Below are 21359 nucleotides of genomic sequence, written 5' to 3' on the forward strand. Positions count from 1 at the left end.
GAGGACTCCAGAAGCCTCCTCCCTGGTCTCCCTGCTTCTGTTCCATACTGCCTACCATCTGCTCTCAACACAGCAGCTACAGGTAGTCTTTAAAAACACAAGTTAGGTCATGTCCTTCCTCTGCTCAGAAGGGCTTCTCATTTCACATTGACTGAAAGCACAAGCCATCTCAATGGGCCACAAGCTCTATATAATCTGGCCCCTCATCACCTCTCTGACTTTACATCCTTGCACTCTTCCCCTCATTCACTCCACTTCAGCTTCCCTGGCCTCCCTGATGGTTCCCCAAACACACAGGCACTCTCCTACCTCAGGGCCTTTGCACTTACTGTCCCCCAGTGCCTAGAAAGCTTTTTTCTCCAGATATCTGCAGAGCTCGCTCCCTTACCTCCTTCGGATCTTTGGTCTGTGTCACCCTCTATGACCCTATTTTTTTTATTTTTATTTTTTTCCTGTATGCGGGCCTCTCACTGTTGTGGCCTCTCCCGTTGCGGAGCACAGGCTCCGGACACATAGGCTCAGCGGCCATGGCTCACGGGCCCAGCCGCTCCACGGCATGTGGGATCTTCCCAGACAGGGGCACGAACCCATGTCCCCTGCATCAGCAGGCGGACTCTCAACCACTGCGCCACCAGGGAAGCCCTATGACTCTATTTAAAAGTGTAATTCCACCCCAATCCAGACTTTCTTATTCCTCTTACCCTGCTTTTTTTTTTTTAAGCACTCACAGTCTTTAATGTATGATGTAACATAATCATTTCTTTTGTCCCTATCAGCTTTTCTCCACTAAAATGTGAGCTCCATGATGGCAGGGATATTTGTCTATTTTGTTCACGGATGTCTCCCCCACCCTCAGGATGATACCTGGCACACAGTAGGTATACAGGATATATTAGCTGAATAAACGAATCTAGTCCAGCCCCTCATTTCACAGATGAGGAAACAAAGGCCCAGAGAGGTGGGCAGTGTCCCTGAGGCACACAAAGAATATCAGTGGCAGGACCCAGGAGCAGACCGAGCACCTCCAGACTCACAGTCCAGTGATCCTTCTGCCCTTCCAGGCTGGGTAAGGCTGAGCGTGGCAGACATTGTTGGGGCCCTGCCGTGACTGCCTTGGATCCATTTAACTGGCCTGTGTTTGTTGCCAGGTTCAGTGTGCTTTGAAGCTAATGTCTGGAACCATGACCTTTTCCAGCAGTTTCCCTTGGGCTGTCAGAGGCACTTCATCTGTAAGGAGAGCTGGAAGTGTCTGGGAGTCTGCATTCCTTACTCTCCACACATATCCAGCCAGACTATAGACAGTTACTTGTGAGGGAATAAAAAGACCAAGAATCTCACCTTGAAGCAGGACGAACCCTGGGTGTGATTTACACCCCAGAGTTCCCCACAGGATCAGGCTGAGGTTAGGACCTTCCTGGAAATCTTCCTGTGCTTGGCTTCTTCCTCTTTCCTACCCTTCTTCTCCCCACTCTTCCCAGATTCTCAAGTGAGCATTCCCATAATACGTCACCTGTGCATGAATCATCACCACAGGGTCAGCTTCTGGAAAAACCCAACTTAAGATATGGGCTTCTGTGCTAATCTGGGATGGGCTTGTGAACAGTCAGGTGTTGGAGAAAGACCACAAGGTTTAGAGACCATGTTTCAAATCCAAGCTCAGCCCCTGACCTAATGCAAGATCTTGGGGGAAAATCCTGAGCTTTTTTTTTTTGCGGTACGCGGGCCTCTCACTGTTGTGGCCTCTCCCGTTGCGGAGCACAGGCTCCGGATACGCAGGCTCAGCGGCCATGGCTCACGGGCCTAGCCGTTCCGCGGCATGTGGGATCTTCCTGGACCGGGGCACGAACCCGTGTCCCCTGCATCAGCAGGCAGACTCTCAACCACTGCGCCACCAGGGAAGCCCATCCTGAGCTTTTTGAGCCCAATTTCCCCCACTGGAGAAATGACATGAATTACATCTTTCTATAGAATTGCTGTGAGGATTAAGTGAGTAAGTATGAGAAGGACCTTGTGCAGTGGCCAGCACATAGTAGTTGCACAATAAACACTAGTTTCTTCTCGGTCTCCCATCTGTGGCCTGTTCGTGACCCCACTTGCCTGTTTGGACTCCCAGATTCCTCCCCAGCAGCTGAGAGATGCTGCATAGCTCTGAGTGTGATGAATTCGAAATTTGTCACTTCAGGGAATACTGGGGACATAAAGTAGGAGGTATCCTGAAGCCATTGGGGCATCTCCCAAAGGACAATAGGATGAGGTCAAGGGTGAATAAGACTGTCCAGGAAGAAGAGTGGAAGCAACACACACACACACACACAGACAACTCCCCATGGGTTCCCATACTTTGCCAGCAGATGAGTGGTATCACCAGGCAAGGAAACATTAACAATCAATTCCAGACTGTAAAAGCTGGTCCTCAGCTGGGTTGGTAGCATGCCTCTGGGTGACATAATGGCACCTACAGTGGATAGAGGTGAGACCCAGGAGCCCTAGAAGCCATGGTGGAGTTGAGGTCAAGGAGGCCTGTGTGACTGCAGGATCCTAGGAGGCTCTTCCACTAGTGTCCACCTGCCTCCCACGTACTGCTCCCCGCTGGATTGCTCCCAAGCTGACCAGCACACTCTGCTCATCCCGCCCCCTATGGCATTGTATCTTCTGCCTGCAGCTCTGTCCCCACAGCCCTACTCCTGCCCCATGTGACCAGGCTTTTTGAGAAGCCAGGGTCAAGTTTATCTTTATTTATTTTGGAATACAGGTATAAGAGATGTATTTTATAGCTAAAATTTTATAACTCATCAAATCCAGTCCTCCCCTATATTTTGTAAACAGAACAACAGAAGCACAGAGAGGAAAAACTGGCTTTCTCAGGGTCCCACAGTGAGCTAGTGACAGAGCCAGAATGGAGTCCCTGATGCTATTCTATTTTATTTTGCCACCACAGGGACAGATGAGGGCAATGCCAGAGACATACTCATCCTGCCAGTGGCAAAGACTCTGACACAGCCTTTCATGAGGTCCTATCTACTGAGATGGGTGGGAGTGTGGACCACACAGAGCTGACTTCCATTTGCTTACAGTTTTTATCTGGGCTGGCAGAAACCTTAGGGAAGACAAGAGACCATTATAAAGTGTCTGCCATGCATTGGGCACTGCACACATACCAAAATATTAAAACTGAGTTTTCAGTGGAGTCACTAACATACATTAGAGGTGAAATTCCAAAGTCAGATCTTACATACAGAATTTACCAAGGAAATGTTCAATGTTTCATAACTTGTAGCACCCTCAGCCAAGTCAAGAGCATGTCAAGAGGACAGAGTAGAAAAGAGAGGATTTGTTGAAGAGATTACTTTGGAGAGGCCTCTTGCTATGCCGTAGACCCCAGGTCACACCCACTATGATGACTATAATTTAAAAAAAAGAAACAGGTAAAACCAAGGATTGGTGAGGATGTGGAGAAATTGAAACCCTCATACTCTGGTAGAACCAAAATTGTAAAATTGTGTACCTGCTTTGTAAAATAGTCTGGCAGCTCCTCAAAAAGTTAGTTACCATTTGACCCAACAGTTCTACTCCTAGGTATATTCCCAAGAGAAATGAAAACATGTACATGCAAAAACCTGTACATGAATGTTCATTGCATCATTATTTAGAGTATCCAAAAAGTGAAACAACCCAAATGTCCATCACTGATGAATGGACAAAGAATGTAGTATATCCTTATGATGGAATATTATTCAGCCATAAAAAGGAATGAAATATTGATCCATGCTACATCACAGATGAACCTTGAAAATGTTATGCTGAGTCAAAGAAGACAGACACAAAAGTCAACATACTGTATGATTCCATTTATATGAAACATCCAGAGTAGGCAAATCCATAAAGGTAGAAAGTAGATTACAGTAATAATGGCCTAGGGGATGGGGTGGGACAAGGCGGATGAGGAGTGACTGCTAATGGGGACAGGGTTTCTTTTTGGGGTGACGAAAGTGTTCCAGAATTGATCATGATGATGGTTGCACAACTCTTTGAATATACTAAAAACCATTTAATTGTACACTCTAAAAGGGTGAATTTTATGATGTGTGAACTATATCTCAGTAAAGCTGTCATTAAAAAAAAAAATGACTGTGGAACCATCACTTACCTAAGAAAGCAGAAAAAAATCATAGGCCTGCGGTGTTTTCATTTGTGTCAGGGGAAGATAACCCCCACTGAATAAATTTGAAAGAGACTCTGGGACATATTAATAAAAAGCTTCAGTATTTGTTCATCACACCACTTAGATACACGCTACCTTGTTTAAGCAGCTCGGCCAACCTGCTCAGAACTGAGAGCTGCCAGGATCCAGTTTTGAAAAGACCTTGACAGGCTGAAATGTAAAAGATGAAAAAGGTTGGGGAAAAAGTGATCTGGTGTTTAATATCTACATAAATTCAGAAGAGGGTGAAGGTGTTAAGTTCAATAAAAGTTTGTGTGAAAAAGACCCAGCTTTAGCTTACCATAAGTTTAACAGCTGCTAAACATTTGATGTGATAGCCATAAAAGCTTGCTGTTTCTTAGATTACATTAAAAGAAATAAAACCACTGGGTCAAAGGAGGTGATAGTCCCAATGTGCTGAGAACACAGCTCACCTGTTTTGTTCTGTTCTGGGCATAATATAAGAAGTACACTGACAAACATTAACCAGTTCAGAAGAAAGTGGTCAGAAATATAAGCTCCTAGAAACTGTGTCAGGTTGAGAACAACAGAAATATCTGAGAGTATCTAACCAGAGCACAGAAGATATTGCTGGGAGCCATGTAACTGTCACATGGAAGGTTGAGTGGACTTGTATTCTGCCATTCTTTAGGGATGAGCAAGGATCATGCCTGTAACTTATAGAAAGGTAGGTTTGGGTTTAACATAAGGAACCAAACTAGTTATCAAAATAGACTTCCTCAAAAAGAAATTATGCTAGTTATAGTTTATTGAAAAATAAGTGAAGGCACTTATTTTTATTTGTTTATTTTGAACAGGTAATACATACACATGGCTCAAAAAGCAGCGCAACACAAAAAGGTTTATGGTGAAAAGGCTTGTTCCTATCCCAAGTTATCCTATCCTCATGCATACAGCTTTTCATCCTTCCAAACCTTTCATATGTAAGTAAAAACATGTTCTTATCCTAATACCATTGAGGGATGAATGGATAAAGAAAATGTGGTGTATATATATATATATATATATATATATATATATATATTATAATGGAATATTATTCAGCCATGAAAAGAATGAAATATTGCCATTTGTGACAAGATAGATAGAACTTGGGGACATTGTGCTAAGTGAAATAAGTCAGACAGAGAAAGGCAAATACCATACGATCCCACTTATATGTGGGATCTTAAAAAAAAAAAAAAAAAAAGCTCATAGACACAGAGAACTAGTTGGTGGTTGCCAGAGGCCGGGTGAGGAGTAGGTAAAATGGGTGAAGGTGGTTAAAACTTCCAGTTATAAAATAAATAAGTCATGGGGATGAATGTATAGCATGGTGACTATAATTAATAATACTGTATAGCATATTTGAAAGTTGCTTAAAAGTTCTCATCACAAGAAAGAAAAAAATTTTTTGTATGGTGACAGATGTTAACAACAACAACAAATATATTTGTATATGTTCTTATCCCTCCCCGACTTTACCTAAAAAGTAACATAGGATACACATGACTAAGTATTTGCTTCAGTCTGAATATTTTCTATTGGCCTGTTATATTTCTCTTTCTATTGTTAATCCTCTGATTAAACCCATATATTGAGTTCTTAATTTCAGTTATTTTATTTTTTAGTTCTACAATTTCCATTTGATTTTTAATAGATTCTGTTATCTGATGAAATATTCCATTTTAAATGATTTTTCATCTTTTCTTCAGGTTTCTTGAACATATTAATCATAGCTGTTTTTAAGTCCTCAATATCTGGATCACTTGTGGGTCTGTTTCTACTGTCTATTTGTTTTCCTTGACTAAGGTGATCTGGTCCTGTCTCTTGGTATGCCTACAAATTTTTACTGAATGCCAGATATTGTGATTTTAAAACTTCATAGTATATCCTAAAGATCTGTCCACTGAGAGAGAGAGAGAGATTGATATATTTAAAGATTCCTCTTTTTCTAGATAGTCTTTTTATAAACAGTATCTCCAAACCATACAGCAATTCTGCAAGGTATGCATTTTGTGAATATGGGGTCCAAAGAGAATATATGACTTGCCAAGAGAGAGTCCTGCAACTAAAACCCAAAAAGGATGGGATTCATGTCCAAGTCTGTCTAGGTCCGAAGTGGATGCTCCACCCACAACACCTGTGAACAGCCATCACAGGAGGGACTCATGAGGATCCTGGAGGGTCAGCTGCTGTAGAGACAGTTCCAGCCAGGCTCTGCTGGTTATGAGAGCCATGCATGTTAGCTCAAGAATAAAGGGTCATAGCAGTTAAGAATGCTTGTGGCTATTAAAACTGTTAGTCAAGATCTCAACAGAAGTAGGTAACTCACTCAAGTTAGGATAATTCGAGGAGGGCTTATTTACAAAGGGATTCATTACAAAGGTATGGGTGAGATTTAGGGAGACCACAAGGGAAAATGAAGAAACCCAGGGCTGGCAGCAATGGAGCTGTCACCACCCCAAAGCTCAAAGGGATGAGGGTTACTGGAACTCAGAGAAGAGAAAGTCATGGAGAACAGGCCACCTTGAGAGGAGTGGTGACCTTCAAGCAGCCCAAGTTGACATACAGGTAAAGAGCCAGGGAAATAAACAACCCCATTGTCACTATTCTCCCTCTTTCTGGTCTTTTGCCAGGGCTCACTATTGGCCAAACACAATCAGAAGACTCCTGAGGCAAAGAGGAGGAGGGGGAAGTGATATACAGTGGATCTAGACAGGGAGGAAGATATCTGGTACAGACAATGCACACACACATACACACACACAAAACAGAGGCCTAAGCAATAATGACATTTAATTATGTCACATATGAGGAGTCTGTAGGCAGTCACAGTGTCTTGAGTGGGCTCAGTGATGTCACTGAGGACCAGAATTTCTAAACCTTTTCACCTCACCATCCTCATGATGGTAAGCTTTTTAATCTTTAGGTTTGTTCCCTCATTGTCACAAAATGGCTTCCATAGCTCCAGACATTACACCCTTACTCAGCCACATTCAAGACAGGAAGAAGGTGCATGCTTCCTTACCTATCTCCTTTAATCAAGGAGTAGGTTCATTCACAAAAGGCTCCCTGCCCCCAGCAGTCTTCCCCCTCCATCTCATTGGCCAGAACTTGGTCACATGCTTACCCTCGAACAAAAAACTAGTAAAAGTGTATAGGATTACCTTGGTTGGCTTAGACCAACCATGTTCTATCTCCTGGGGCCAGAGATTGGGTCCACTTCCTTGAGCATGTTTCCCCCCCAACAAAATCAGGGTTCTACAGTCTAAGGAAGAAGGCGGGATGGTGCCAGGTAGGTAATCAGCCATATGGGCCACAGGCTTTTTTTACTTTCCCCGGGGAAGCCCCGGGCATCTCACAGGAACCCAAGTGCTCAGGGAACTAGAATCAGCTGGGGTTCTGGGTGGACCACAGCTCCTCCCAGCCAACCTCTCTGCACTGCATGGTCTCCTCTTGGCCAGGAACTGCTTCTCTCTGCCCTGCACTCCTCTCTCTGACAGATTCCTCTGCCTACTCATGACTTCCCTCCCCCAAACTTTAGCTTCTCCAGCCCCTTCTGTTTCAGTGCAAAGCCCTACTGTAGCTAAAGCTGAGGGGTCGGATCATGGGTCCAGACAGCACAAAGGCAGCAGGGGCTGAGGGTGGGGACAGCGTCCCTAACAAGGGTCCATGCAGAGGTCAGGTGAGGGCAAATGAAGCTGGGGCAAAGTAATGGGATAGAATTTACCCAGATGTGGGCAAATGCATAATGAAATAGGGTGTACTCATGTATTTGGAAGAGGGTAATTCAGTGAAAAATTGACATAAAAACTCTCCAGACTGGTGCCCCCATAGGCTGACAGTTTGGGACCAGTGTCCCTCTGTCCTCCCTTCTACACACCTCTGGGACAGCCTCAAACCATGGCTACCTAGTATGAAGGGCATTCTGGGGATGCAGTGGGTGCTATTGGTGCACCCAGATTGTTTTTATCAGGCCAGTACATCCAGCCCCAGCCGCTAAGGGCTCACAGCTGCCCCTTTTTCAGGAGAATTACTCTCAGCCAATAGATCCACCTGGCCCAGATATCTGACGTTTACTCCCCTCCCCACCCTCTGCCAATGACTGCCTGCTTGGGGGCAGGGAGGAGGTGATAAAAAGCTGATCCTGGGACTGCCCTGACGGTTCAGTGGTTAAGATTCCATGCTTCAAATGCAGGGGGTGCAGGTTTGATCCCTCGTGGGGAACTAGGATCCCACATGCCACATGGCACAGCCAAATAATAATAATAATAATAATAAGCTGATCCCTTGCCCAGGGGCCAGCTCTGCGGTGCTGTTTGTGCTCCAGAGTCTCCTGTGGCTTAGACCTCATCCTGACCTGGCTTTTTCTCCTGACCTTGGATTCCCCTGCTCTCCTACTCCCACAGTAAGTCACCCACAAAGAATTCCTATCTTAGGCTCCACTTGCGGGGAGACCTTAGACAAGACATCTAAGGCCCATCCACTCTGAGATTCAGGGGCCAGGAGTTCTCCATCGCACAGAGCTCCCCAGGGGTGAGAAAAGTGAGCAGGAACCCTGTCCCGTCCATCTTCCTCTTTCTCCAGTCGCTGCGCAGAGATTCTCGGAGCACGTTGCCTATGCTATACACGCTGCTGGGCTCTGCAAGAAGAGGCACAAGACAGGGCCTCTGATTTCAAAGGGTTTAAATTCTAATTAGCGAGGCAGGAAATGCCTGTAAAAAGGGAAACGGTCATAGTGAACAGCATACGCCAAAGCCCAACGGTTGGCCTCAGCAGACAAGAGTCCAGCAGGTGTGCAGAGAAGGGAGATCAAGCTGCAGTCAGGGAGGGCTCCCTGGAGAAGACGCCAGTCTGATTAAAACTTCCAGAAGCAGGAAGGAAGCCAGAGGAATGAGCTAGGGCTCAGGTGATCCAAGGCATAGGCCATCTGACAAAGTGGAAGTCTCTGCAGTGAAACAAGAGAGATAAGATGGGAGAGGCAGTTTGCTGCCCCGGGGCGGTAGGAGGGATAGGATGGAGGATGTGGCCAAGGTTCAGAGCTGGAGGGATTGGGCGAAGGCGGCTTAAAATAGGGAAATCCGGGCTTCCCTGGTGGCGCAGTGGATGAGAGTCCGCCTGCCGATTCAGGGGACACGGGTTCGTGCCCCGGTCTGGGAAGATCCCACATGCCGCGGAGCGGCTGGGCCCGTGAGCCATGGCCGCTGTGGGCTCCGCAACGGGAGAGGCCACAACAGTGAGAGGCCCGCGTACCGCAAAAAAAAAAAAAAAAAAAAAAATAGGGAAGTCCCCTTGTCTTAGTCATTGTCATCCCCACTTCCTCCCCCATAACGCCTAGCACAGTGCCTAGCACAGTGCTGGGCACGGAGCCAGTGGGCTGTAAGTGTTTGCTGAGCTGGGTCCTACACATGGAGACCCCTCCTCCTCACCCTCTTGCCGGGATCCATGCTTCTCGGAGCAGGAGCGAGGGCTGTGGGATGGGAATGGGGAATGCTGGTAGCGGGTGGAGACTTCTAGGTCAGCATAACCTGGTCCCCAGAGAATCAGGGAAAGGGAAAGCCCTCCCCTTCCATCCCAGCAGGAAGTTAATTAGGAGAGCTAATTAGTGGACCAGGAGTGAGAGATGGAGGCAGTGGCGCCTGTGTGCGCGCTGAGGATAACTTCAGGCTGGTCTTCCGAGGGGAATGAAGCCTGCCGGGGATGAGGCTGCTGTGGTCAGACAAGAGCCAGGTCTCCTGCGCTGGACTGGCTCCATCCCCCTCCACCAGCCACAGGCCCCAGGGTTGTGCGCGTGCACACACACATTCACACCAGTGCCACACACTTACACACCCACGCACATACACTCACATACATATTCACACACTTGCCCCCCCCCATTTCCTGTGCCCTCATGTACGCACACACGCATGCATGCACAGGTGCAGGAGGTGCAGTTTTGACCTCCACGGCTCCACACCCAACTCATAACTGTGCTAGACTGTCCTCAGCTGTGCTCCAGGGCCATTGGCAGAGCTGGCACCCTGCACCAAACACACACCAGCCCTCTGCCCTCATACCCAGGCCCTCCACAAGCTCCTCTCCCTCTGCTTGGCTTTTTTGAAAGGAAAAGAAACTTCTCAAAGCAGATGCCAGTCTCCCTTGCTTCCACATCCTGCATGTCCCAGTGTGAGGAACTTCTTCCTCCTAGCTAGCATCAATCCTCTGCAAAATCAGGCAGGCCGGTTCCCATGGGCAAAGAATGTTCCCATCTGATGGTACAGCTCAGGTCCCAGGAGGGCCCTAGCCACACTCCAGAGCCATATTACACAAATGTCTCTGAGGGTCTGGGCTGTGAGGGTTCTAACCCAGCTGTCAGTGATCTTGGGTAAGTTACTAAACCTCTCTGAGCCTCAGTCTCGTTGTCTATAAGTGATGGCAACTATGGTTCTAGGTTGTGTGCGGAATGAGTGAAATTATATGTGTAACATGCTTAGCAGAGAGTATGGCACATAGTATGTGCTCAATAAATTTAACACTTATCATTGGGGCCCAACCCAGCACTCCTGGCTTCCCACTCCCCAACCAGGATTTACTTTTGCCCTCTGAGCCTGGCTTCTTCTTGTTTTCTTTCTCTGTCTCAGAATAAGCGACAGGTTATTAGTACAAATTTGATCAAAATGACACATGGATTAGCATGTACGCTGCAAAGTCTAATTCTGTTTACTGTTCTAGGAGAGCATGCAATTATTACAGGAGCTGGGACAGAGTGTTTTTAATAACATTTCTTGTTAAGATTTAATTACAGGAAATTGTATTTTCTTAATCACTGAAAACTCAACTGGCTAGGAAAAGAATCGTGATAATTTTGTTTGCAGTTTATTAAATCCTTAGGATATTCTCTCTCTTACATTTGCTTTTATTATGTGCTGCTGCTAAGTGCTTTTTAACCCTTGGAGCTGTGAGGAGGGAGGCCCACAGGAGGCCATCCCCTACATCTCTCATCCCCAGGCCCTCCACTCCTGGCAAATTTGGATGCCAATAACCCCATAAACTAAAGCAACTTAGGGAGCTGAGGTGTTCAGTTTCCCGCCCGGTAAAAGGAACAGGTACATTCTCCTCCCTGTCTGAAGTTGGTGGGCTGCGAAATCATCCTCAGAATATCTGGCCCTCACACCAGCCTCCCCTGGAAACCCAGCCCTGGGGTATCTCCCTACCAAGAACCCCCGAGGAAGATTACAGAAGTGATAGTATCACCTATTCTTCACTCACAAGGTATTCCTGACCACCTCAGGAGGTCCAGGGCCTGGAGAAATGCCCTGAGGGTCAGATGGCTGCTAGAAAACTCTGGGGGAAATTTCAGTCCTATAACTGGCCTTGAGTGAGTTTCCAGCCAAAGTTGAGCTAAGAACAGAAGATACAGAAATGGATGTGAGAGAGCTCAACTGAAGGTGTCCACAGGGCCCTCCTGCTTCCCTTTCTGCAACTTCTGTGTGTGCGTGAGGGGGCACAGGGTGGCAAGGGGCAGTGGAGGAAACAGGACGTGTGAAAACCAGAGGCGCAAAGGAGCCGCAGTCTACCAGTTCCTCCAGGAAACCATGCTCAAGGGAAAAGATGCCATATTACCAACAACATGAGGAGTGATGCTCATAAAACCAGTGTGAGACACTGGCCCCGCAGGGATTTGTGCTGCTGTGATTAAGTCATAATTCCTCAGCCAAAGGAAAGCACCTCCTCCTGCAAAATCCTGTGACCCCAGAAGTGTGGGGGTGGGGGTGAGGTCCTCTTGGCCTCAGTCACAGCTCCATCTCCACCTGACCCCATGACTCACCAAGCCTGGACCGTCTCCATTAAGCCTTCCCTCCAGGGAGCTCCATCCACCCTTTCAGTAGCAAGTACACCTATGTCTAGCCTAGGTCTCTCCTACTGCAAATCAAACCCATGTCCTCTTGATCTTTTGGGAGGTAGGAGAGAGGGACAGAGAGACAATGAACAGAATTCCCAGCAGAACAGCCTTACCCAATGCATATCCACTTCTTTCCACTCCCCCCTAAACTCTGAGCCCCCGGCTCTGTTAACCACCTCCCAGTGGCCTCTCTGTTCCCTCCACGTCCCCTTGTTCTCTGGGGCTGGGGAAAACAGGTCTGACAATGTTAACCCCTGATGGTGGAATGCATGACATCAAAGAGGTGGCAAGAGAGGTGATGGATAATAGATGGCTGGAAGCATGAATGATACATATGCAGATAAATGATGGATAATGGGGCCCACATCATGTATAGGCAGCCGCCGAAGTAATAGATGTGTAGATACATATAGATTGATGGAGAGAGACAGTTTCAGAGACAACACGGGGGAGGATGGAAGGACCCAGGATCTGTGATAGATGCCTTGACCCTAGATAGGCAGGGAAATAAGAGGAAGGATCGGTACCTAGTGAGACAAGGCAGACGGATAGACACAGGGAAGGGCTTCCTGAACAGAGGGGACTAAAGAAAAGACAATGGGCAGAGCCTTACACCTGCAGATGCTGTTGCTGCCCAGGTATCCATGGTGGATCGCAGGATACGGGGGGTGAGCTGAAGGAGCCTGGACACGTGGATGGGTGATGAATGTGCCAAGAGATGAACAGATGGGCAGGCCCATAGGTCAAGACGCTCATTGCTTCTCCCCTTGGCCTCCCTTGGCCCTGAGCTGGGCTCCCAGGCCCCTGGGTGCAGCCCCCGCGTGGCAAGGTGCTGAGCCGCTGGTGGCCGCGCGGGGGCGCCCACGGCCGTGGTGATCGCGAGAAGGGTCGGGGAGGGGCTGCAGGCGGCTGTAGGTCGGGCACCGAGGAGTTCGTTTCCATGACTGCTCGGCCCACGGGACCCACTCCCCCCTCTCCTTGCCTTCATAGATGCTGTCCCTAGTTGAAAACTTCTCCCCAAGGAAGGGCAAGAGGCCGATTTCCCCAGAATAGGAGCAAGTCTTTGAAGGCCAGGGTCTCTGCCTTCCGGAGCTGCCCACTATGCATGATGTGGGCCCCATTATCCATCATTTATCTGCATATGTATCATTCATGCTTCACTCCATTCATGCTTCACTCCCTCTGCTTGCCCCTCTTCCCTGTTTTAAATCGTTTCCCTCCCCTTCCCCCCAATGCTCAGGGTCTTCCCGACCCCAGCTCCTCTCTGGAGCCAGCTGGTACTGAGTGGAAAGAGACAGTGAGAGAAGCTATTGTTTAGGAAAGGGCAAGGCAAACTCCTAGGAGAATGAGGGGCCTGAGGGGTGGCTGAAGTAGATAAGACCCTCTATCAGCTGACGCTGGGATGAAACCTAGCTGGGGTAGGGGCCTGTCACAGCCTGAGTAGGCAGCCCCTCCCTGGCGCTGCCCTCCCAGACACACAGATGGGGAGCAGATGCATCCAGGATGGACAGCTGTGGATGGCCCTCCCTCAGCCCCAGCTCAGATCTGTCTGCAGCTTGGATGGTAGAAAACTGCAGAGGAGGAGATAGGAGGAGCATAAGCCGGGATAGCAGTGCCTTCAGGGAGGGTTAGGGTCTGGAGGTGGAGCTGTCACTGCTGGAACCAAAGGTCTCTTGCCTAAACCTCTGGTTCGCTGTGTCCACTGGAAGCTGGAAGCCGGAAGCACAGACTCACGCCCTCCAGAGGAGAGAGACTCTGCAGCCTCCAACACGTGCCTTCACGGTTCTTTTCAGCGACTGCTTATTACCCTACCCCAGGGCCCCTGGAAACAGAGAACCATGGAGAAGCTTCTGCAGAGAGGCCAACTCGGGAGGCACAGAGAGGTTAAGTGACTGGCTCAGTGCAATACAGCCTGGAAGCTGCAGGGTTGTAGCCACCATCAAACCCAGGGAATTCTCAGTCCTGAAACGTTACAGAAAGCATCAAGGAAGGAAAAATGCAGAGGAAGTGGTCAAAATGTGGGATATTTTTCTTGTACTGGTTCCCCCAGCCCACCTCCCGACCAAGTCTTCATCCCTGCTTCACATACCCGCATCCAGTTCACTGCCATCGAGATTTTTAAAAAATCTGGCTAATTTGCCTCTACCTGAGGTGACATCAAAACAGTCTTTAACAAGCAGTGGGGTTTTTTCCAGAATTGGCCAGAACTGGGGGGCAGGGGGGTGGGCAGAGAGGGAATTGCAGGCAGAAGGGACAGCACAGCAAAGGCAGACAGGCGTGGAGGGTGGGGGGAGTAGAGGCAGCTCTGTATTCCTGGGGTGAAGTTTCGGCAGGAGCAGAAAGAAATTTGAGGAGAAAGAGGCAGGGCTCACGTCATAGAGGTCTTGTTCTCCATCTAGGAGGCTCACAGTAGGGAACCACTGAAGGGTTTTGAGCCAGGGAAGTAACAAGTGTAGGTTTGTAATGTGGAGTGGATTGGAGGCAGGGGGTGTGGATAGAGACTGAGAGGCCAGTTAGGAGGTTACTGTGGCAGTCCAGGGGAAACGATGGGGAGCCTCGTCAGGGTCATAAAAACTGGGTTGGGGGGCTTCCCTGGTGGCGCAGTGGTTGAGAGTCCGCCTGCCGATGCATGGGACGCGGGTTCGTGCCCTGGTCCGGGAGGATCCCACATGCCGCGGAGAGGCTGGGCCCGTGAGCCATGGCCGCTGAGCCTGCGCATCTGGAGCCTGTGCTCCGCAACGGGAGAAGCCACAACAGTGAGAGGCCCGCGTACCGAAAAAAAAAAAAAAAAAAGGAACTGGGTTGGGGAGAAGGGAGAGTCAAGAAATATTTTGGAGGTCAAAGCATCAGGACCTGAGAGAATGACGACAGAGTGAACAAAATTGAAGCAAGGCTGATTCCTGGGTGTCTGGCCTGGGTGTGGGTGTACAGTCTGGCCACCCTCTGAAGGGTGAGGTGGGAGAAAGAGCAGGCTTAGGGGAAGATGCCCAGTTGAGTTTGAGGTACCTGAGGGCACCTAGACTGACTATCTGGGGGTAGTTAGATATTCTGGCCTGAGCCTCATGGACAAAGGTTAGACCAGTAATGTTTTTGGTGGCTGAAATCCCAAGGGGGAGTAGAGGGGACTGCCCAGGAGAGAGAGCAGAGCAAGGGTGAAGGTCAGAAGGGGCCAAGAAGGAACTGTCAGAGAGAAGGAAGTTGATAGAGTGCTGTGTTGGGGAAGGAGAGGAGGAGAGAGGAGCTGGGGAGGGAGGGAGGGAATGGTGCCAGGTCAGGTGCAGCAGAGAGGCCCGGTGAGAAAAACACTGAGTGTTCCCTGTGGACTTGGCACTGGGCATCTTATTCATTTTTTAAATTTTTAATTGAAGTATAGTTGATTTACAGTGTTGTGTTAATTTCTGCTGTACAGCAAAGTGATTCAGTTATACATATATATATATTCTTTTTCGGATTCTTTTCCATTATGGTTTATCACAGGATATTGAATATAGTTCCCTGTGCTATACAATAGGACCTTGTTGTTTATCCATCCTATCTATAATAGTTTGCATCTGTTAATCCCAAACTCTCAATCCTTCCCTCCCCTGCCCTCCCCAAGTCTGTTCTATATATCTGTGAGTCTGTTTCTGTTTTATAGATATGTTCATTTGTGTCATATTTTAGATTCCACATATAAGTGATACCGTATGGTATTTATCTTTCTCTTTCTGACTTACTTCGCTTAGTATGATAATCTCCAGGTCCATCCATGTTGTGACAAATGGCATTATTTCATTCTTTTTTATGGCTGAGTAGTATTCCATTGTGTGTGTATGTGTGTGTATAAAACACATCTTTTTTATCCATTCATCTGTCGATGGACATTCACGTTGTTTCCACGTCTTGGCTATTGTAAATAGTGCTGCTATAAACATAGGGGTGCATGTATCTTTTCGAATTATAGTTTTGTCTGAATATATGGGCATCTTATTCATAATCAGGGTCTAGCTGGAAACTGAGAGGACTTCCCAACTGAGTAATTCAGAGAGAGTTTTTAAAAGGTGTGGGCAAGGTGCAAAGATGTGGGGAGGGTCTAGGAAGGTGAGCAGGAGTTGCTGAGGCTCCAGGGCTGGTAACGGGGGAGCCAGGTCTGAGGAGACCTGGAGGGAGAGCCGTGTGGAGGGGCCACTGGACAAGAGCTACATTCCGGTGTGGAGGGACACAGCCAGCCCCCTGTGGCTCACAGGGAACAAGTCAGGAGGTTAAATACCTCAGCCTCACTCTCTTCCCTCCCTCCATCTCCTCTGTGGCTCCGCAATGGTGCGGCCTAACCCAAAGCCAGAGGGCAGGGAGCCTGGGCCATGCAGCCCCCAGAGGTCAGCCCTGGAGCCCACGCACTAACCGCTGGGCTACGCAGCCTTGGTGAGCAAGCAAATAAAAACTCTGACCCATGTAACTAGTAACAAAGGGTGGCACTGGATCCAGGCCCCTCTTGTTTCTTTCTCTCAGCTCTGCTTCTTTATGCCTGACCACCCATTCCTCCACAACAGGGACAACTAACCCCTTCCTGTGTCTATCACCGCAAAGGGAGGAGATGCTCTTCCCTGCTAGTTCCAGCAGCAAAATCCCAGAGAAGTTGTCTTGGGTCACCTGCCCATCCCAAAGCCTGTCACTCTGCCTGGGGTGAGGGAAGAGGGAAGCTGTGCTGGGCAATAGCCCTGAAACAGGGAAGAAAGTGGCAGCTGCTGGGAATGTGATGAGGAAGCAAGCTGGGACCAAGATATGGCCCTTTGTGTTTCTAAATGAAGCAGGAGGTGAAGAGACAGCAGAGGGAAATTTTCCTTCTTTGCCTACTGCTGGGCATGTACCAAAAATATGGAGATTTGTACTCGCATACACCCATAAATACACATGCTTACATATGTATAACTCCAAATATATGTAGGCACATACACATGCTTAAACAAACATGCTTGCTCACTTTACACTCATGTACAGACATATACACAGTCACCAACATATATACAGTAGCAGTCAGGGTGGGCAAGGTTATACTTCATTAACAAGCAACTCCAAAATCTCAGTGGCTTAAAAACACAGAGGCCTCATTCTTGCTCAGATTAGACGTCCATCACAGCCTCTGCTCATCACAGTCGCCCCAGCTGATGAAACCTTGCTGGTCTCTGTGCCAGAGAGAAAGACCTCTGAAAGGTCTCGCACCAGTAATTAAATTCTGCCCAGAAGTGATGTTCTCTCTTCTGTTCATTGGCCAGAACTGGTCACATGATCCCACCAAAGGAAGCCAGAGACACAGAACTTTATAGCAAATAGCACTAATGACTACTACAATACAGCTCACACACACACACACACACACAAACTCACTCACTCACTGCTCTTCCCACAGTTTTCTTATTTTATCCATTTGTATCTCAGACTCCTAACAATTCCCTGTTCCCAGCAATTAGAGTTAAAAGTCCACTGCCAGGAGCCAGAGGTCATGGAAATTTCCATCCCTTTTTATTTCAGGCCCTGTCTGCTGCCCCCAACCCTCTCTCTCCTCTGGGCCCCTGTCATCCATCACCCCTCCATGCCCACTCTTCCTTGCCTCCCCTGCCCCATGCTTCTTCCTGCAAAGGAGAGATAAAAGGGACAGCTGCATGTTTATTCAGCGCAACTTCACGCTGACAGCCTACCACTTGCTTCCATTTCCCCGCTCCCTCCCTTTCTTCTTTCTACGATTGCCTTGGGAGCTTACTAAGTGTGAGCTAGTGGCTTACGGAGAGACAGGCTGCTACGGAGCTGGAGAGATGGCGGTGAGGCCCAGAAGGCCCTGCAGGTAGGGGGAGAAGAGGCAGATGCAAACAAAGACACCAAGATGCAGAGAAACAGACACAAATGGACAGCGACAGAAGAGAGACATAAGATGTGGCAGAGAGAGAAGCCAGAGACGCAGCCAGTGACAGAGGCAGATGGAAAGAGATGCAGACTGACAGAGACAAAAACAGAGAGAGATGACTGAAATAGGTAGAAACAGAGACACAGAGAATGGGCCAGAGTGGTGAACGTGGAAAAGAACAAATAGACAGAAAAGATTATTGAGCTCCAGGGTGGAAGAAGGGATGTGTCCAGGGATGTGTGTGTGTGTGTGTGTGTGTGTGTGTGTGTGTGTGTGTGTGTATTACCATATAGCTCAGGGTTTTGGTTTTTTTTTTCTTTTTGGCAGTACGTGGGCCTCTCACTGTTGTGGCCTCTCCCGTTGCAGAGCACAGGCTCCGGACGTGCAGGCTCAGCGGCCATGGCTCACGGGCCCAGCCGCTCCGTGGCATGTGGGATCTTCCCGGACCGGGGCACGAACCCGTGTCCCCTGAATCGGCAGGTGGACTCTCAACCACTGCGCCACCAGGGAAGCCCTAGCTCAGGTTTTTAAGCCACATTATCTTTCATTGAGATGGACACAGGAAAGTGAGTGCTGAGATATCTTGAAAGATAAGAAGAAGATGTGTCCCTTTTCAAGCAAGTGGCTGGGGGTTGAGGCTAGGTGGTAAGCTCAGGAGACTGGCAGGGGTTTCCTTGGAGATTTCTTATGCCATGTGTTTGGTTCGATAGCATTGGCTCTGTCGGTTGGGGGAGACTGCAGGGTCTGAACTGTGAGCACATCCCCAGCTGCCTCCACCCCACCTGTGCTGCGTGCTCCAGCTCTGACCCTGGAGGGAAGAAAGAGGGGGCAATGCAGCCCCTGCTCTGGGCAGAGGTGGAGGGTTCCAGGCTGAAAAGACAGGCACACTCCTGCCTTTGGGGAGCCCTGGGTCTGAGTAGAGATTTAAACCTCATTCATTTCTTCATCAAATAGTTCTGGAACCTGTGCCAGGCTCGGTGCCAGGACCTGGAGTCACGGTTGAAGACAAAAGCCACGTGCTCCCTGCATAGGTTGTAGTCTAGTAGAGCAGACAGACCCCAAACAAACTGCAGTTACATAATGACAAATCGGGTTAAATGCTACAAAGGAAAGGAGTGTCATACAGGAGGGAATGATGGTAATGGGGGCCTCCTTAGACCGTGTGCTCAGGAAATCTCTCCAATTGGGGGATATTTTGACCAAGACCTTCCTGGTGAGGAGCCGCCAAGAGGAAGACTGGATGTGGCACGGGGTGGGGAGTGGGGAAACAGGGCCCAGGAGGAGGGAACGGCCCCAGCAAAGGCCACAAAGCCACACCAAGCTTGGGCACTGTACCAAGTCCTAAGAATGGCAGGGGCAGTGAGCCAGGGGGTGTCTTGAGTAAGATGGGCCAAGTGGGCAAGAGCCTGCAGGGCAAGCCCTCTGAGGAGTGTGGATTTTATTCTAAGGACAGTGGGAGAGACGTGGGTGAGTGGTATCCATCCACACGTGTCAGGCACTGAGCTCGGGGCTGGGACCCAGAGAAGGTGTCGGGATCGAAGTAAGAGGGTTGCAGAGCAGAGGAAACCAGCACATCTGATCAGGTCACTCCTTTGCTTAACTCCCTTCAGTGGCCCCCACCATCCTCAGAAAAAGGTCCAGACTCCTTACGTAGCAGGGCTGGCAAGGCCTTCCCACCCTGTCCCCCTCTTCCTCCCCATCTACTCCCCTCTGGCCATTCCTCTGCCTCAGACTCAGTGCTCGGTGCTGTGTCCTCCACCTGGAACACCCCCCTGCTGTCTCCCTCCCCCTGCCCACTCCCGGCCAGCCTTCAGGCCTTAGTTCCAGCCTCCTTCCATGGGTGAAGCTTTGGCTGAGCCTGGCGGCCTCCTCAATGAAACTGGCCACTCCTACCCCTGTGGGCCTCACAACACAGGTGCCCAGGAACACTTCAGTGCCCTCGGCTGCTTGTGAGCCCGTCTCCTGGATGGAGTCCTCAAGAGCAGGTCTGAGCTCGTCAGAATTCCCAGATGAATGACCCACCCGTGGTCATGGAGCTGATTAGAGGTTGAGCTCTTGGTCCAGAGGTGCTGTTCCAGCTCCTCCTCTCTGACACCATCTCAGGATAATCGGAGCTGAACCCCAGTTTGTAGGGAGAAGAGACTGGAAGCCAGAGTCTAGGAGGTTACCCTAAGAAATCCTTCCAGCCTTTTGTTTTGTGGCATCTGTGAAAACAAGCTGGGTCACCAGCAGCTCTACTGGAGAAACTTTGGCCAGAGTTCTCACTGTAGCCACAACTGCTCAAACCAGCATAGTCTGATCTGGAAATACAGTCTCAATATGTGCCAGAGTTTCCGGCTGTATGCAAAGGATGCAGGCATCATTAAGTTGGACAAAGTGATCCATTCAGCTCTTCATACAGAAAATTTTAAAAACGTTAAAAACATTTTTTTGAGGATGTGAATATAGGTCAGAAATCAGAAGAAAGGGCAGGTCATGGTTTGTCAGTAGGGGTCTGGGCTCCCAGCTGGGAAGGGGGTGACCAAGAGGCCGGGGTGTGCTGAGGTGATTGACGTAATTGAGGCAAGGACCTGGTGAGAAGGTCGGGGAGGGAAAATGCTGCCCACTAGCCGTCAGCTGTGGATAACTCAGGGCAGCGTCCCGGGTGGGCCAGCATGAAAGTCTGCCTAATCCTAGGAAAGTGAATCTGCCACAGACAGATTTTTTTATCCAATTTGCCTTCATCTCCTCCAGGACTGCATGTGTTACCAGGGCAAAGGCCAAGAAAAAGCTTGTCCCCCCAGGAGGTAACCTCTCTGAGACTCTTGCTGTGCTTCTATTTCAAGGAAGACATGGGCATCGGTGCTACAGCATCCCCTTGGGAGGACCTGGGGATGGGCAGTGGGGCACAGAGATGAAAAGTCAGGCAGAGGTGGGGAGAGGTCAGGAGAAGCAAGGCAGGGGCTAAGTGAGCCTGGGAAGAAGGAAGTATCGCAGAAAACAGTGAAAATTCATGAGGCTCCCAGCCCACTACCACTGGGAGGCAGCAGGAGGAGGGTCCATGGAGGCCCTGCCCCGAAAGATGGAAAGCTGGGAGAGAGAGGACTTGGAGGCCAAGGCTAACTGCTCCCATGGCTGTTGGTTCCTCTCTCCGTGAGCACTATGGGGGGAAGGGGGGTTTCTGAAATCCAGCGTGGTTTGGGTCTCCATAAACCAGTTCCCAGAGGACCACACAACTAAGCAAGAGCCCTAGATGGCCAGACCACCCCATCAGCATCTACTGAGGCTGGGACTGCACTTGGTACCTGGAAAGAAGGTTCCACTCTGCCCTGAGCCTGACAGCCAAGACAGCTGCCTTCAGCCCCATGTTGGACAGCAAGGCAAGCAGGCCCGAAGTGGGAGGCAGAAAGAGG

Source organism: Mesoplodon densirostris, chromosome 10, assembly GCF_025265405.1.
Source record: "Mesoplodon densirostris isolate mMesDen1 chromosome 10, mMesDen1 primary haplotype, whole genome shotgun sequence".
Classification (NCBI taxonomy): domain Eukaryota; kingdom Metazoa; phylum Chordata; class Mammalia; order Artiodactyla; family Ziphiidae; genus Mesoplodon; species Mesoplodon densirostris.